Below are 15,147 nucleotides of genomic sequence, written 5' to 3' on the forward strand. Positions count from 1 at the left end.
CCAAATGAAATTGCCATTTTAATAAATGCAAGATGGTAATTTCATAGTTAACTGCAGAACTGACAAAAGTATAAATTTAGAATAGCCATTATCCATATTAGTCTCCTCTTTACCTTAATTTTTTTCTCTATCGGAGGAATTAATAGTTTACAGTCAACAGTCAAATACAGTAGTTTGTACATGTGTAACATTTCTCAGTTTTCCACATAGCAATTCAACCCCCTCTAGGTCCTTCTCTGCCATTATATTCCAAGAACTGAACCCTCCCCCCACCCCAAAATCTTTTACTTAGGTGCAATATTCATCTTATTTCATATCAAATTCTTCCTTGCCTGGCAAGTTACTATGTATGTATGTATTTATTTATTTATTTTTAATGTTTTATTAATAGTATGTTACAAGATCATAAGATTACAATGTATAGCTTCACACCATATCCACCAAATAAATATTTATTTATATTTATTTTTATTGCCACCGGGGTTATCACCCAAGCTCACTATGGATCCACCACTCCTGGAAGCCATTTTATTTTTTTCTTGATAGGACAGAGAAATTGAGAGGGAAGGAGAAGATAGAGAGGGAGAAGGAAAGAGAAACACCTGTAGGTCTGTTTCACCACTCATGAAGCTTTCCTCCATGAAGGTGGGGAGGGACGGAGTGGGGGGCTTAAACCTGGGTCTTTGAGCATGATAATGTGTGCATGTACCCAGTCCTCTGGAACCTTTCCAGCTTAATCTTTCAGTGGACATACACTAGTTATCTATATCTTATTCAGTAAGGTACAGCCAGAACTGGTCAGTTCATAACACAGTGAGACTATTATCTCTTTTGATCTGACATTGTGTCTTTTTTCAGAATTGTGACTACATTAGGTTTTGATGAGACACCAACCTTTATCACATAAAACCAGCCCCACTCTTTTTTTAAATTTTTATTTATAAAAAGGAAACACTGACAAAAATCATAGGATAAGAAGGGCACAACATCACACAATTCCCACCACCAGAACTCCATATCCCGTCCCCTCCCCTGATAACTTTCCTATTCTTTAACCCTCTGGGAGTATGGGCCAACGGACATTATGGAGCGCAGAAGGTGGAAGGTCTGGCTTCTATAATTGCTTCCCCACTGAAGATGGGCGTTGACAGGTCGATCCATACTCCCAGTCTGCCTCTCTCTTTCCCTAGTGGGGAAGGGCTCTGGGGAAGCAGAGCTCCAGGACACATTGTTGTGGTTGTCTGCCCCGGGAAGTCCAGTTGGCATCATGGTAGCATCTGGAACCTGGTGGCTGAAAGAAAAGTTAACATATAAAACCAAAAAAATTGTTGACAAATCATGAAACTAAAGGCTGGAATAGTGCAGATGAAGAGTTGGAGGTCTCCGTTTTGTAGATAGTTAGTAGGCCTATTTTAGTTATATTCCAAAGGGCCCATGACTATACTAGTGTTTTGTTTTGTTTTTTTCTCTGAGCCTGACATCTGATATGCAAGTGGATCCAAGTTATTATCTGGGGAGATGATGTCATGGCTGGAAAAAGGACCAGAAAGCTGGATCAAGGAAGAGAGTAGCTCCCAAATACGGGAAAAGTATATAAATATTGTTGACTGTAAACCCCACCGATTTGATCTGATCTGGGGCCCATATTCAGCTTAGGAGCCTATGTGACCTCTGCATCCCTATAGATCTGAGCTCACATTCTGTGGTCATGAGTAGAAACGTTCCAAGCTGCCTCAATTTCAGGACCCATCTTCCTCAGATGTAGCATAGAGTATGTTGTCCATCCTCCCTTCAGAGAATGGAACATTCTCTATTGTTGATCCAAGTTGAGGGCAAGGTCCTATGGGGGCCCACAGAGGAGTCTATTGTGTTGTTCCTGATAGAGATGACCAGTAACAGTGAAGAGAGGGATTTATTTGAGGTCTAGGCCCATCATGTTTGGGAATCTCAGGTCACCCCAGCTGATGAACCAGCCCCACTCTTTTCTGTACAGTTGACTTGTTTATATTTAAACTTTCAGGTGGGGGTAGACAGCATAATGGTTATGCAAAGCGACTCTCATCCTGAAGCTCCAAAGTCCCAGGTTCAATCCCCTGCACCACCATAAGCCAGAGCTGAACAGTGCTATGCTAAACAAAATTAGAAAAATAAAGAAATTAGAATTTTTTTCAGATATTTATTTATTTATTGGATAGAGACAGCCGGAAATTGAGAGGAGAGGAGGAGATGGAAAGGGGTAGAGACAGAGAGACATCTGCAGCCCTGCTTCACCACTGGTGAAGCTTTCCCCTGCAGGTGGGGACCAGGGGCTTGAACACAGGTCTTTGTGCACTGTAATGTGTGCACTCAACCAGGTGCGCCACTGCCTGGCCCCAATAAGAGTTTTATAATAAAAAATATATATAGGTCTTCACTATACCCTGTCAGAAATTTTTTAAGTATTTTTTAAAATTTTATTTTTAAGAAAGCTGCAGAGAGGGAAAGACACAGAGAGAAACACCAGATCACTGCAAAGGTCTGGCTTATGATGGTACGGGGATTGAAAATGGGACTTCGGAGCCTCAGGCATGAGTGTCTCTCTGCAAAGCTATTATGCTATCTATCTCTGTCCCAGAAACTTCTTTAAAAAATTTTTTTAATTATCTTTATTTATTGGATAGAGACAGCCAGAAATTGAGAGGGAAGGGGAAGATAGACATGAAGACAGACAGAGAGACACCTGCAGCACTGCTTTACCTCTTGTGAAGCTTTCTCCTTGCAGGTGGGGACTGGAGGATTGAATCTGAGTCTTCTCACAGCCAGGTGCGCCACCACCAGGCCCCCTACTCCAGGTCTTACAATTCCATGCTGTCCTGGCCTTTTGTTTTTTTTTCTATTTTATAGTTTTTATTTTAAATCTTTATTTATTGATTGAATAGAGACAGCCAGAAATCAAGAGGGAAGGGGGCAATCGAGAAGGCGAGAGATAGAGAGACACCTGCAGCTCTGCTTCACCACTTGCAAAGTCCCCAAGCAGGTAGGGGACTCCGAAGTCAGGTCCTTGTGCATTGCAACATGTGTGCTCAACCAGGTGCGCCACCGCCCGGCCTCTAGCTTTTATTTTTTAATTTTAACTTTACTTTCATGAGAGAAAGAGAGAGAGAGAAAGAGAGAGAAACAGACAGACAGACCAGAATACTGTTCAGCTCTGACATATGGTGGTGCTAGGGAGTAAACCTGGGACTTTTAGTGTTTCAGGCATGAATGTCTGTTACACAACCACTGTGCTATCTCTCTACCCTCCCCCCCCTTTTTTTTTTGTTTGCACATGTAGTACTCAGCACAGTAAACTTGTTGCCATACAAAGCCATCCTCTTTAGTAATACTAATACTGAGTACTAAAATGGATTAAGCTAGCATAATGCACCAAAATAAAGGACAGGTAGAGGTGGATACATGGTGGTAGAGGAGGACCTACACTGAGGATGAGTGTTCTGCAGAAAACTGAGAAATTTTGCATATATATCTATAATTGTATTTACTGTAAACCATTACTCTCCCCAATAAAAATAAACAAATAAATATAAGATGGATTAAGCAATGTATTTTTTAAATAATTGCTAGTATTTTACTACTCCTAATCAATTTATCTATTTTTAAATTTTTTATATTTATTTATTTTCCCTATTATTGTCCTTGTTGTTTTTTATTGTTGTTGTGATTATTGTTGTTGTTATTGATATCGTCTTTGTTAGATAGGACAGAGAGAAATGGAGAGAGGAGGGGAAGACAGAAAAGGGGAGAGAAAGACAGACACCTGCAGACCTGCTTCACCATTTGGGAAGCAGCTCCCCTGTAGGTGGGGAGCCAGGGGATCGAACCGGGATCCTTATTCCAGTCCTTGTGCTTCTCAACATGTGCGTTTAACCTGCTGTGCTACCACCCGACTCCCAATGTATCTATTTATTTTACCAAACACTGCTCAACTCTGGCCTATGGTGGTGCTCAGGACTGAACCTGGAAACTTTGGTGCCTCAGGCATTAAAATCTTTTTACTATTTTTGTTAACATTTTATGTTTTAATTTTTTGTGATTAATAGTAGGTTACAAGATTGTAAGATTACACTGTATATTTCCACACCACATCAACCACCATGAAAGTCTTTTTGCATAACCATTTTGTTATCTTCCTAGTTCTCCTAGTCAACTTTTTCAGACAGGAAGAGAGAAACATCACAACACCCAAATTTTCCACAGTGCTATGAGAACTAGGGATTCAAACCTGCATCACACATATGGTAAAGCAGACACTTCCCCCGGTGAACTAGCTCACTGGCCCAACATTTTTTTTTTCTTTTCCCCCCTCCCTGGACAGAGTTATTACTCAACTCTGGCTTGTGAAGGTTAAACCTGGGAGTTCAGAACCTCAGCCTTGAAAGTTGTTTGCATAACCGCTATGTTATATGTAATTCTTTTAGCAAGCTTATGACACAGGCACCATTATTACTCCTTCATGGGTGAAGAAATATAGGTATAGAGAGGTCAAGCAGTTTGTCCAAAGTCACACAGTTTAACAATTGCACAAGTAGTGTGTGTGTGTGTGTGTGTGTGTGTGTGTGTGTGTGTGTGTGTTTTCCCCTTATCCAGAGCACTGCTCAGTTATGACATATGGTGGTGTTGAGGAATTAAACTTTGAACCTCTGATGCCTTAGGCATGAAAGTCTATTGCTCTACCAATGATGCTACCTCTCCAGCCCCTATTTGGGTTTTTGTTTCCCTCTGTAGATGGACATTTCTCTTGGGAAATTATTCTACTTAGGTTCCCATCAAATACCAATTTTCTTTTCTTTTTTCAAATTTTTTAATTTTATTTATTTTCCCTTTTGTTGCCCTTGTTGTTTTTATTGTTGTTGTAGTTATTATTGTTGTCGTCATTGTTAGATAGGACAGAGAGAAATGGAGAGAGGAGGGAAAGACAGAGAGGGGGAGAGAAAGAGAGACACATGCAGACCTGCTTCACTGCCTGTGAAGCGACTCCCCTGCAGGTGGGGAGCCTGGGGCTCAAACCAGGATCCTTATGCTGGTCCCTGCGCTTCACGCCAAATACCAATTTTCTTATAGCTTCCTTAGGTTCTAGCCTCAAGCCTCATCCTTTATTTTTATTTATTTATTTTTTTCCCTTTTGTTGCCCTTGTTGTTTATCATCCTTGTTGTTGTTGTTATTGCTGCTGTTGTAGTTGGATAAGACAGAAAGAACTTAAGAAAGGAGGGGAAGACAGAGAAGGGGAGAGAAAAATAGACACCTGCAAACCTGCTTCTCTAACCAGGATCCAGATGCTAGTCTGTGTGCTTTGCGCCATGTGCGCTTAACCTGCTGCACCACTGCCTGGCTCCCTATTTATTTATATTTTACTAGAGCACTGCTCAGGCCTGGCTTATGGTGGTATGGGGGATTGAACTGGGACTTTGGAGCCTCAGACATGAGAGTCTGTTTGCATAACCATTATACTATCTTATTCTTTTATTTTATTTGAATTTACTTTTAATATTTTTAAATTCACTTATCTATTTATTTATTTTCCCTTTTGTTGTCCTTGTTTTTTATTGTTGTTGTAGTTATTACTGTTGTTGTTATTGATGTCGTCGTTAGATAGTACAGAGAGAAATGGAGAGAGGACGGGAAGACAGAGAGTGGGAGAGAAAGATAGACACCTACAGACCTGCTTCACCATTTGGGAAGCGACTCCCCTGCAGGTGGTGAGCTGGGGGCTTGAACAGGGCCCAGGGATCCTTAAGCGGTCCTTGTGCTTTGTGCCACGTGTGCTCAACCCGCTGTGCTACCGCCCGGCTCCCCATCATTTATTTTTTTTAAATACTTTTAATCTTTATCTATTTATTGGATAGAGACAGCCAGAAATCAAGAGGTGAGGGGGTGATAGAGAGGGAGAGTCTCAGACACCTGCAGCCCTGCTTCAACATTTGCAAAGCTTTTCCCCTGCAGGTGGGGACCAGGGGCTCAAACCTAGGTCCTTGCACATTGTAACATGTGCACTCAGCCAGGTGAGCTACCACCCAAACTCATCTCATCCTTATTAAGGCCACAATCTATTTTATTTTAATTAATTTATTAATTTATTTTATGGTGGTTTATAGTAGGGCAAGACATTGAATCTGGAACTTTGGAGCCTCAAGCATGAAGGGTCTCTTTGCATAGTCATTATGCTATCTACTCTTACCCTTTTATTTTATTATTATTACCAGGCCACTTGGAGCCTTATGCCTGAGAGCTTTTTGTATAACCGCTATGTTATCTCCCCCACCCTCACAGCCAGTTTTATTAACTCTGTCTCACAAAAATTGTCTGTCGGTAGGTAAGGGGTGGGAGAAGCAAGTCTCAGAGCTGCCTTATCCTGCTGCAGAGGGAACAGTATGGGGCATGATCCCAGACAACAAGGGACATTAGTCAAACCCTTTTGCTGCCAAATTGTGACTTCCCATGTTGGTCTCTGGGTGCGACAGGAAGGCCAACTTCTCCCTGGAATTCAGAACACTATGGAATTCAAGAGGTGCAGAGGTTGATTCAGGCACATTCTATTCAACAAACGTTGACTGAACCCCCACTAATGGGCCAGGCACTGCGTAGGGTTAGTCACATGCTGTAGAAAGGAAGATAAGCCCTTCAAATGACTGGTTATCTGCTCCGTGATAAGCACCTCCACTCTAGAGGTTTGAGTGTATTGTTTGAAGTGGGAGAGGACTGGAGGAGAAAAAGGGAAAGGGGAGAAGGAGAGGGGATAACTTTAAGGAAACAATCCCGATTAGGGAAAGAAGGAGGCTCTCAGGCCCAAGGGAGGCCTCTGAACACATTGAGTTCTCCTGCTTGTTTATGTGGATGATGGGGGGAGGGAGGTGGGAGGGTAAAGAGCAGCCAGGAAAAGTTCCACCATCTCTTAACAATTTATAGAGGGGATTTGATGAAACACCCATTCCTGTTTTTCACTGGCAGCTTTTCTGGCAATTGTGATGGCAACTGATGGTGGGAAAATTTACCAGTGACTACAGTCATCTGACTGCCTTTAGGTGGCTAGCTGCCACTGGAACCACTCCAGATGGTAGTTGGCTCTGGCCTCTCTCTTTCCTCTTTCTTATTTAATGGAGTGATAAACTTACTTTTTTGTTGTTTTCTTTTTTGCTTTTTAGCTAGGATGTAGGGAGTAATGGATAGGTGTTTACCTTTTAAGAATAATGATTAAACAAACCACATTCTCTACATTTACTAGCCAGATTCTTGCAGGATGGAAAGCTGTGGACAAGAGACTCAGCAGATAAACCTAGTTTCTGGTTTTAAATCAAAATCAACTTACTGTGGGCTTTGAAAATTCACAAGCTAGCTGTACACCTAGCTTTCTCTCTCTTTCTCTTTAAATATTTTATTTATTTATTCATGAAGAATGATAGGACGAGAGAGAGAAAGAACCAGACATCACTCTGATACATATGCTGCCAGGGATTGAACTTAGGACCTCATGCTTGAGAGTCCAATTTTTAAAAAAATATTTATTTATTTATTTACTCCCTTTTGTTGCCTTTGTTGTTTTATTGTTGTAGTTATTATTGTTGTTGTTATTGATGTTGTCATTGTTGGATAGGACAGAGAGAAATCGAGAGGAGGGGAAGACAGAGAGGGGGAGAGAAAGACAGACACCTTCAGACCTGCTTCACCGCTTGTGAAGTGACTCCCCTGCAGGTGGGGAGCCGGGGGCTAGAACCGGGATCCTTGAGCCGGTCCTTGTGCTTTGCGCCACCTGCGCTTAACCTGCTGCGCTACCACCTGACTCCCAAGAGCCCAATGTTTTATCTACTGCACCACTTCTTGGACCACTACATCTAGTTTTCTCATTCTTGCTATGGGAATCTATAATCATTATGTCATATTGATTAATATTTAATATACATGAGCAAAATATATATTAAATGATAAATATTGATAAATACTAAATATATGCTAGCACATACAGTATATTGGCTAAATACCACACTTACCAACATGTGTGTGTATATGTACACATGAGTGTGTATATGTCTATGTGTACATCAAAAAGACAAGAAGGCAATATATCAGATGTTAATAGTGATGGATGAACATGTTTGATATTACTGAGCAGCCTCCCTAGTCCAATTTTTTTCATTCTATATACTTAAAGAGAGAAGAGAAAGAGGTAGACACAGAAAGAGAGGGAAGAGAGGGAGAGACAACAAAGCACTACTCTACCATACATGGAGTCCCCTATAATTATCATCTGGTGTTGGGGATTAAATTTAGGGTTTTAAGGCATGCACTTACCAGGTGAGCACCTCCTTACTCATAAACTTCACTTTAAAAAGATTTGTGTAGAGGGTGGGATGCACAGTTGAATGTACATGGCTAAGAACCTTGGTTCAAACCCCCAGTCCCCACCTACAGTAGGAAAAGCTTCGAGAGCAGGGAACAGTGCTGAGCTGCCGACCTCTCTCTCCTCTTATCACCTCCTCCCCTCTTAAATTCTCTCTGTTCTGTCAAAATAAATATAAAGTTAAAATAAATAAGAGTTTAAAAAAAGACATGCATTTATAAGGAAATAGGGGGAGAGAGAAAGTGAGAACCATAGCATCACTCTGGCACATGTGATGCCAGGGTTGGAACTCAGGACACTGTGCCTTTAAAATCACAGCTCTACCTATATTTCCCCCAGTCCTGCAGCCTCTAGGGTGGGGCTCACTTTCCTGCATGCTTCTCTCAATTCGAACCAAATGATATTGCATCTGCCGATCCCAACCTAATCAACGCAAGTACCTAGATATAGATCAGATCCCATGAGGTAGAGCGTATGTTCACATGTATCCATAAATTAGGGAAAAATATATACCTGAAAGCAAAAGTACACAGTAGTCTTCAGTGAGTCAGAAAAAAGTTCATAATGAAATAGTCTCTGCTTAGACTTAGATACCCTCCTCACCTACTTCCTATTATAGTTCTCTCACTCACTCCAAAGCTAACCTTATCAAAGCAAGGACTGCAAAAGCTGAATAAGGGCAGTAGATACTGGCATACTTTAATGATGACTCTTTAGTCACTATCAGGCCACCCCATCATCTAGGGCCCTATTTGGGGAGTCCTGAGGTTCCCAAACAGACAAGATGGGCCTAGACCTCAAATAAATCCCTCTCTCCATTGTTACTGGTCATCTCTATCAAGAACAACAAAATAGGCCCTTTTGTGGGCCCCCATAGGACCTTGCCCTCAACTTGGATCAACAACAATAGAGAATGTTCCATCCTCTGAAGGGAGGCTGGACAACATACTCTATGCTACATCTGAGGGAGATGGGTCCTGAAATTGGGGCAGCTTGGAACGTTCCTACTCATGACTACAGAATGTGAGCTCAGATCTACAGGGATACAGAGGTCACATAGGCTCCTAAGCTGAATATGGGCCCCAGATCAGATCAAATCGGTGGGGTTTACAGTCAACAATATTTATACACCTTTCCCATATTTGGGAGCTACTCTATTCCCTGATCCAGCTTTCTGGTCCTTTTTCCAGCTATGACATCATCTCCCCAGACAATAACTTGGATCTACCTGCATATCAGACTTCAGGCTCAGGGAAAAAAAAAAAAAAAAAAAACTAGTATAGCCACAGGCCCTTTGGAATGTAACTAAAATAGGCCTCCTAGCTATCTACAAAACAGAGACACGCCCCCCAACTCTTCATCTCTATCTACAAAACAGACACACACACACACACACACACACACACACACAACTCTTCATCAACTATTCCAGCCTTTAGGCTCATGCTTGGCCAACAATTTGTTTGGCTTTGTATGTTAACTCTCTTTTCAGCCACCAGGTTCCAGATGCTAGCATGATGCCAACCAGACTTCCCTGGACAGACAACCCCACCAATGTGTCCCGGAGCTCTGCTTCCCCAGAGCCCTTCTCCACTAGGGAAAAAGAGAGACAGGCTGGGAGTATGCATCGACCTGTCAACGCCCATGTTCAGCAGGGAAACAGTTACAGAAGCCAGACCTTCTACTTTCTGCATCCCACAATGACCTTAGGTCCATACTCCCAGAGGGTTAAAGAATAGGAAATCTATCAGGGGAGGGGATGGGATACAGAATTCTGGTAGTGGGAATTATGTGACTTTGTACCCCTCTTATCCAATGGTTTTGTCAGTGTTTCCTTTTTATTAAAAAAAAAAAAAATCACAGGTCTAGTCACTGAACCACCTCCCAGACTGCTAAACTTCATTTGTTTTTTGTGTTTTTTTAATTTATCAATTCTTGGGAGACAGCATAATGATTATGCAAAAAGAACTTTCTTTTTTAAAAAATTTATTTTATTGTTATTATTTATTTTATTATCTTTATTTGATAGAGACATCTAGAAATTGAGAGGGAGGGGGGTAAGAAGAGAGGGAGAAAGATAGAGAGACACCTGCAGCACTGCTTCACCACTTGCAAAGCTTTCCCACTGCAGGTGGGGACTGAGGCTTGAACCTGGGTCCTTGATCACTGTAACATGTGTGCTCAACTAGGTGCGCCACCACCTGGCCCCCAAAAAGAACTTTCATACCTGAGACACCAAAGACCTCAGGCTCATTCTCAGCACCACTATTAGCCAGAGCTGATCACCACCATAAACCGTCACTTGCAAAGTGACAGTTTGAGGTTTAGATAAGCCATAAAGGGATAGAGAAGAGAGTGGGCGGTAATGCAGCAGGTTAAGCACACATGGCAGGAAGCTCAAGGACTGGCATAAGAATCCCGGTTGGAGGCCCTCTTTCCCCACCTGCAGGGAGGTTGCTTCACAAGTGGTGAAGCAGGTCTGCAGATGTCTTCTTTTTTTTAATTTTTTTTTTTAATTTTTATTTATTTATTTATTCTTTTTGTTGTCCTTGTTTTGTTGTTGTTGTGGTTGTAGTTATTATTGATGTCATTGTTGTTGGATAGGACAGAGAGAAATGGAGAGAGGGGGGGAAGACAGAGAGGGGGGAGAGAAAGAAAGACACCTGCAGACCTGCTTCACCGCCTGGGAAGCGACTCCCCCTGCAGGTGGGGAGCCGGGGGCTCGAACCGGGATCCTTCCGCTTAGCGCCACCTGCGCTTAACCCGCTGCGCTACCGTCCGACTCCCATTTTTTAAAAATTTTTTAAAATTTTATTTATTATTGGATAGAGACAGCCAGAAATCAAGAGAGAAGGGAGAGATTGAGAGGGAGAGAGACAGAGAGACATCTGCAGCCCTGCCTCACCACTTGTGAAACTTCCCCCCTGCAGGTGAGGACCAGAGGCTTGAACCCGGGTCCTTTCAAGCACTATAATCTGAGCACTTAATCAGATGCCTGGCCCCTGCAGATGTCTTTCTTTCCCACTTTCTGTCTTTCCCTCTTCTCTTGATTTCTCTCTGTCCTGTCCAACAACAATAACAATAATGGCAACAAAAATAGAAAAGATGGTCTCCAGGAGCAGTGGATTCATAGTGCAGGCAGCGATAACCCTGGAGGCAAATAAAAGGATGAAGAAAATGACTTTAGCAACAACTAAAAAAAAATTAAGTTCTTATAGAAAGACAGGAAAACAGTTAGAAAGGAATTTCTCGGGAGTCGGGCAGTAGAGCAGCGGGTTAAGCGCTGGTGGCGCAAAGCGCAAGGACCCGCACAAGGACCAGCGTAAGGATCCCGGTTTTAGCCCCCAGCTCCCCACCTGCAGGGGAGTCGCTTCACAGGTGGTGAAGCAAGTCTGCAGGTGTCTTTCTCTCCCTCTCTGTCTTCCCCTCCTCTCTACATTTCTCTCTGTCCTATTCAACAACGATGACATCAATAATAACTACAACAATAAAACAACAAGGACAACAAAAGGGAATAAATAAATCAATATAAAAAAGTTTTTTTTAAAAAAGAATTTTTCTATGATATATAATCTTGCTAAATGATTGGTTTGAGAAATGTTATAAACTTTTTGTCTAGTAAGTATTATATATGAAGAATTATTCAAAAAATCATTGTACATGCCATTCAAATAAGAGTTTAGATTTTATAGACTTTTGAATGTATTAATTATGTATTGAATGGGAATTGTTTCTTTTTAATTTTTATTAGTGATTTAATAATGATTAACAAAATTGTAAGATAGCAGGGATATAATTCTGTACAGTCCCCACCACCAGAGTTCTGTGACCCATCCCCTGCATTTAAAACTTCCCTATTCTTTATCCCCCACTGGGAATATGGACCAAAATTCTTTATGGGGTGCAGAAGGTAGAAAGTCTAGCTTCTGTAATTGCTTCTCTGCTGGACATGGACGTTGGCAGGTTAATCCATACCATCAGCTTGTTTCTGTCATTCCCTAGTGGCATAGGGCTCCAGGGAGGTGAGACTTCAGGACACATTGGTGAGGTCATCTGCTTATCATAAGGTGGTGCAGGGGATTGAACCTGGGACTTCAAAGACTCAGGCATGAGTCTGTTTGCATAACTACTATGTTATCTACCCCGAATTCTTTTCTTTTTTGTAGACAGCATAAGACTCATTCATCTTTGAAATATCACAGAACAGAATATCATGTGATGCGTGTGACACAGTAGCTAGAGCACTAGACATGCAAACATGAGGTCCTGAATTTGATTCCGAACATTGCATGTGCTGAGTGATACTCTGGTTTTCTTGATCTCTCATTTCTATTGTGAATGAATATTTTTTATTCTTTTTTAAAAAATATTAACTATTTTTTGTTGCCCTTGTTGTTTCATTGTTGTAGTTATTATTGTTGTTGTTATTGATGTCGTCGTTGTTAGATAGGACAGAAAGGAATGGAGAGGGGAGGGGAAGACAGAGAGGGGGAGCGAAAGACAGACACCTGCAGACATGTTTCACCGCTTGTGAACCGACTCCCCTGAAAGTGGGAAGCCAGGTGCTTGAATGGGGATCCTTACGCCAGTGCTTGCGCTTTGCGTGGCCACGTACGCTTAGGGACCCCCTACACTATAGCCCGACTCCCAATTAATATTTTTTAAATATTTTATTTATTTATTAATGAGAGGGATAGGAGGAGAGAGAAAGAACCAGACATCACTCTGGTACATATGTTGCCGGGGATTGAATTTAGGACCTCATGCTTGAGAATCCAACACTTCATCCACTGGGCCACCCCCCCAACCATGTTAATGAATACTTTTTTATTCCCTTTTGTTGCCCTTGTTGTTTTCTAATTGTTGTTGTAGTTATTATTGTTGTTGTTATTGATGTCGTCGTTGTTGGATAGGACAGAGAGAAATGGAGAGAGGAGGGGAAGACAGAGAGGGAGAGAGAAAGACACCTGCAGACCTGCTTCACTGGCTTGTGACTTCCCTGCAGGTGGAGAGCCGGGGGCTCAAACTGGGATCCTCACGCTGGTCCTTGCACTTTGCGCCGCTTGCGCTTAACCCGCTGTGCTACCGCCCGACTCCCCGTTATTGAATATTTTTTTAAAAGAATAACTTTGTGACTTTGTGATCGGCAAGCATTTCTTGGCAGGATACAAAAAGCACTAACTATAGAAAAATATTTAAAAATTTAATTTTTCATCAAAATCCAAAAATTTAGGTTGGAGAGATAGCATAATAAGGATGCAAAAAGATCTTCATGCTTGAGGCACCAAAGGTCCCAAGTTTAATCCCCAGCACCATCTAAATCCAGAACTGAGTATGAAAAAAAAAAAAAAGGCAATGAATAGGTGCTTTTCCTTTTCAAATGAAGGGTTTATTTCTCAGCTGTTTGAAAAGCTTCCAGCAACCAACCTTCAGCAGTCCAGTCTAGTGACTGCTTCATCTCAAGAGCCCTGACTTGCCTAAGGCCAATTCCCTTCTCTTAGGATGGCTTGTATCTGTGGCCTGCATCCAATGACTAATCCACATGATAGTATAAAAGCCTGGCTGCTCACCCAAACTCAGAACATCTTTGCAAGTCCTCCACTCAGCCCACTTGAGCTATTTTCCCAGCTGCCTCAGAACATTTCTGAAGAGTCATCAAAGTTTCAGCACTCTCTGTAGAGTCAAGAGAAGGCCCTGAGACTGCCCCACTTCCTCCCCTTCCTAACTGCATTTCCACATAGGCTCTTCTTCCACAGGTGCTGAGTTCAAAAAAGCCACCTGCTAACTAACCTACCTCTCGGTATCTGCTTCCAAGGAAAACTGACTTGTGACATTGGTCAGCATCAGTAATCAGGGCAATACAAGTCAGAACCACAGGGAGATGCCATCTCCTGGGAAGACTGAAAAAAAAGAAAAAAAAGAAGAAGAAGAAAAAGATAACACTCACATTTTTGGTGGCAGTGTTAAATGGTACAGTAGGTTCTCTCCTTCTTCATTCCTCCCTCCCTTCCTTTCTCTCTCCCTCCCTTTCACGTGCATGCTCTCCCTTTCTGCCTATTTATCTTTATTTATTTATTGGATATAGACAGTCAGAAATCGAGAGGGAAGGGGGAGATAGAAAGGAAGAAAAACAGTGTACCACCACCCAGTCCTTTTTTTTTTTTTCAATTGTCATCAATGTTATCACTAAGGTTTGTTGCTGGCACTACAAACCCACCACTCCCGACAGTCATTCCCTGTTGGATAGTATGCCAGCTCCCCCTGGCTTCTGCTTAACCATATGCCTATATAGGGATAGATTTAATCCCATTCAAAGCTTTGGTCTATTTACATAAATCACTTTTATATTTACATAAAGCACTCCAGGGCATTGGTAGTTCAGTGATAGGATTCTCGCCTGCTCTGCCCCCTCCTTGTCACACTCTGATTTTCACCAGTCACTTTTCTCTCCACCCTCTCTATGTCACATCCTGTCTCCACCCTACTTGGCAAGTATATATAAAGACAGCATTGTGAGTTTTAGGGTACTTGAGTTTAGCTTAGCTCGTCTTAGATTGTGCTGCGTCCTGCATGAATAAAGAGATACTGCCTAAAAAAAAAAAAAAAAAAAAAGAGATACTGCCTACAGCTCAACCATGAGTCCCTGGTCGTCTGTTACCCGCCCATGAAGCCAGCCCGGCGAAAACAACATAACCTGGTGAAAACAACAATTCCCCACCCACCCCACCCCCCATTTTATTGAGTAGAACAAAAAGAAATTGAGAAGGGAGGAGTA

Source organism: Erinaceus europaeus, chromosome 12 (assembly GCF_950295315.1).
Source record: "Erinaceus europaeus chromosome 12, mEriEur2.1, whole genome shotgun sequence".
NCBI classification, from domain to species: domain Eukaryota; kingdom Metazoa; phylum Chordata; class Mammalia; order Eulipotyphla; family Erinaceidae; genus Erinaceus; species Erinaceus europaeus.